The sequence below is a fragment of the Oryzias melastigma genome, linkage group LG4, assembly GCF_002922805.2.
Source record: "Oryzias melastigma strain HK-1 linkage group LG4, ASM292280v2, whole genome shotgun sequence".
Taxonomy (NCBI): Eukaryota; Metazoa; Chordata; class Actinopteri; order Beloniformes; family Adrianichthyidae; genus Oryzias; species Oryzias melastigma.
The window spans coordinates 5,913,359-5,917,303 of record NC_050515.1 but is presented as its reverse complement, the minus strand read 5'-3'; the positions used below and the strand labels follow the sequence as shown (position 1 = coordinate 5,917,303).

Below are 3,945 nucleotides of genomic sequence, written 5' to 3'. Positions count from 1 at the left end.
TGGGTCGCTGGCGCCCTTATCTTTCCCCCGCACACCGGCTCTGACAATGTGCTTCTATCCTCACACTAGAAGATTAGCCTGTCCCAAAACATAGCACTTAGTTTAAACTCCCCTCCCTTTTTGCTCCTTTTCTCTCTCCTGCTCACTCTCCGCCTTGCTCCCTCCCTCCATCTCTCGCCGCATCAGCCAGCCTCCTCCACCATCGCCGAAGCTCGCCGTCTGCTACAGTTCACTGTACCGCCACAAGGTGGGAAGACTGTTCTAGCAGCAGCAGCAGCAGCAGCAGCAGCAGCAGCATCGCCTGCCACTCCTAACATTTACATTTTTCATCCTTTCTTCTTTGAAGACTAATTATTTTAATATAAATGCAAACTTAAAACAGATTCCACAAATTAATCAGTTAAATGGCCTGAAGAAATGACTAATAAATGGCTTTAACCAAAACAAATCACATTTACATCAGGAGAACATTCATTTTATTTTATTAAAAAAATTATTATTAGAGGTGTTTTTGCTTCAACCTAATAAAGTCACAAACCGTAACAAACTCAGAAAAGTAGGAAACCAACTTCTCCATGTCTGGCGTTTGCATGAAGGTCAGGTGGTTGTCCTCTTCCTCAGCAGGGTGTGGCACAGAGATGACGAAGCAGAGACATGGCGGGGGATCCCAACTCCTGAACAAACAAGCCAAAAAAAAAGAAAAAGTAAAACGGGATGATGCCTCCTCTCCAGCCAGGAATACATGAGTCATTTCCAAGATGAGGATAAACATCTCTTAAATAAATGACTCCGTCAGATTAATTCTGAATGTGCTTTTTACCGTCTGGCAGTAAATAGCGTCTATTGACACGGCACCATCTGTTTGGATGGACGCCGTCCAGCACAGAGGCGAGGACGAGGATGCAGAACGTGACAGAAAAAGGACAGAAAGTCTTATAATTTGGGGATTTCTTTAACATTTTCACAGACGTGGCTTCTTTTTTCCCCCTTTAGAGCCACTATAGCCATATTCTTGTTTCATAAAGCCCGTGGTCTCCGGGGACGGCTGGTCCGGTACAACCCTCGGGGGGAGCTGTCAGTCGAATCATCCAAAGTGAGGGCTGATTCCTCAGTCAGCTGCCTCTCAAGTCCTCCTCTCTGACCCAGCCACACTCCCCTGAGCCCCCTCTGATTGCTGTCACCATAGTGATTCTCTGTGTACCGCTGACTGATCCCGGCACCCCCCCCGTCTTTAAACCGCCTTTTAGGACGACTCGTCTTTAAGCCACTGTATAGAATTTTTTGATGACATTTGAGAAAATAAAATGTTTTTTTTACACAGGTTGTCAGATGCCAGGAGTGTCTGAGCGAGGTGGATCTAGGAGTTCACATTTCTGAGGAAGACGACAAATGAGATGAATAAAGGACAATTGTGTCTGTGATAAATGGAGTACAACATTCAGCAACCATCAAATTATGGTTACTATTTAAGCTCTATTAATATGTCTTTTTAAGTTTCATTTTATCAGGTTCTGGGGAGTTGTGTGTATAATATATATATATATATATTTTTAAAATTCTTCTATTTCTTTAAAGTACTTTTAGCATTAAAACTGCTTTATGCACTTAATTTTCATTTTACTTTATTTAAGTGTATGATTTTATTTATGTTTTGAGAGGCATTTTAAATAAAATTGATTATTTATTTGAGTAAACTCTGAAATGTTTAATTACATAATTAATTCATACTTTATCTTTGTTGTGTTATTTATTGATACTTACAGGTTTTTAATGACCTGAATCTGTGTTGGTAAATCTAAATAACCAATCAAATGTTAAGAACTGGATAATGTTAATATACGTAAAGAAGAAAGCTAAGCTAAGCAGGTTGGGATTATGTTTGTTTGTAACCTTTATTTAACCAGATTAAAAAAATCCTTTAAGTTCAGAAACTCTTTTTCTGCCCAACAGGTCAGCAGCACACGTCTTATAAATAAAGTTATAATATAGAACAACCAAACAAAAGGATGATTTTAGGATATTTACAACATCAAATTTAAAATTTAGATACAGTAAAGTGACAGTGATTTTTAACATAAGTAAGTTATATTTGACATTAACCCTCGAACACTTTCGCTATAAAAAGTTTCACCATCACTTTTGTCGGCTCATTTTTACCCGATATAAAATACCCAATTAAAAGTATTTCTCATAAAAAATACATCAATATATGACAACATGTGATAAATTAGTTTTCTTTTTTTCAAACTGTGCTTTATGTGGGGGAAAAAAGCATAGGAAGATCCTAAAAACATGCCTGAAAAAGTAGACATTTGAGAAGAAAAAAATCCTAAAAAAATAAATAATGATACTGGAGACTTGACCTTTGGTCCACTCATTTCTGGGACGTGTGAGACTTTACCCAGGAAGCCATGACACTCAAAAAATGCAACAAATTTAAAATATGTGAATCCTTTGGGATTACTTGGTTTTCCGCATGAATTCGTCACAAAATATGTAATCTAAGTCATGGTTCCACATGTGGCTCTTCCACCTCTCCATTGTGGCCCTTTGGTTAAAAAAAATTAACATTTTTAAATTTAAATGGTAACTAAAGTATAAATATAAATATTAAAGTAAAAAAAGTGGACTCAAACTGTATTATATAAATTCACAAACAGTTGAACTACATCACATTTCACTCTTGGATGTTCCTACAAACCATAAAGCGGTTTGTAGTTCATCAAAGTCGAGCTATAACATTTTGACAGATTTTCTATTTATGAACAAATTAAGGTAAAAAAACACTAATCAGCTCTGATTTCGTTTTGGTTTGTTTGATTTATGCATTTCTGGCAGAGATGCACCACAAACTGAAAATTAAACTGTTTTTGACTCGCTGCTGTTATAACAGCATTTTTGTGTGCCAATTATATAATATATTATACTATATTTGCGCATTGAAATAATCCTATGTGACACAGGAAGTCTTTTATTTTGAAAGGAATTCATAGGAACCTTTGTCGGAAGTTATAAGCTATTTTTCATTTTCATAAAATGCTACATTCTAATGATGTTTTTAAATTAAAAGAGTAGTTCATTTATATTTATGATAATAGGAACAATATCATCATATTTTTTAACAAAATGCATAAACATTCAAAGGGGAGATCATAACATATGTTCCTTTTTAATTCATTTTTTGAACTATTGTTGACAAACCTAATATGTAATGGCTTCATTGTGCATAAACCGCATGCAAAAGAGCTAAAATGTCCACTTGTGATTCAATAATTAAAGTATTTACAATTATATGTGAATTTATGCACATTTGCTAATCAATTTTATGACGAATTATTCAAAGTTTGATACAGATATATAATTCTGAGCATTGTTTTGTACTATTTTTGCTTTGATTGAAATAAAACATTCCCAAATCCAAATTGTTTTCAATTCTTTTTATGCTACACTTCAAGTAAAGAGTTACCATAATAAACATTATTAATACCTTTTTTTTAATGAGGTGTATTAGCAATTCAAAGAATAGCAGCTTCTTTTGAAAATTCAACTTTTTCCACACAGCATCTCAGTTTGATTGGAGCTAAGAAACAAGGAGACGCGTAGCGTGTCTAATTCATTTCATGCCGCATAATTCAATTTGAATCTATCTCTTCAAAATGAATGATTGTACCGCCGTAAAGCTCTTTAATTGACGTAGTGTAAAGAAAAAAGATAGCACTGAGAGCAGCAATTCAGTTTTCAATTTTGACAAAATATTACCGTGCTCCTCTTCCATCTCCTCTTCTTGTCATTTAGAAAACAATCTTTTAAAACTGTTGTTTCTGATATTGCCTTCACATTAGGATCAAAACCGCTGCCCTATCCCTGGTCCTATTCATTTAATCTTGTTACACACAGCTTAGAAGCTGAAAATTAGCATCAACCTGCAGGCTTCTTGTTCTCTGA

At 35.3% G+C, this 3,945-nt stretch overlaps 1 long non-coding RNA gene across 1 annotated transcript in view; it reads left to right on the top strand.

Moving 5' to 3' along the window:
• Positions 1-2,201, top strand: part of LOC118598648 — a 13,960-nt gene extending 11,759 nt beyond the window's left edge. The window contains exon 3 of the long non-coding RNA XR_004947717.1: positions 1,322-2,201. This is a non-coding gene — a long non-coding RNA (uncharacterized LOC118598648). The remainder of the gene's footprint in view (positions 1-1,321) is intronic.
• Positions 2,202-3,945: the final 1,744 nt, after the last annotated feature.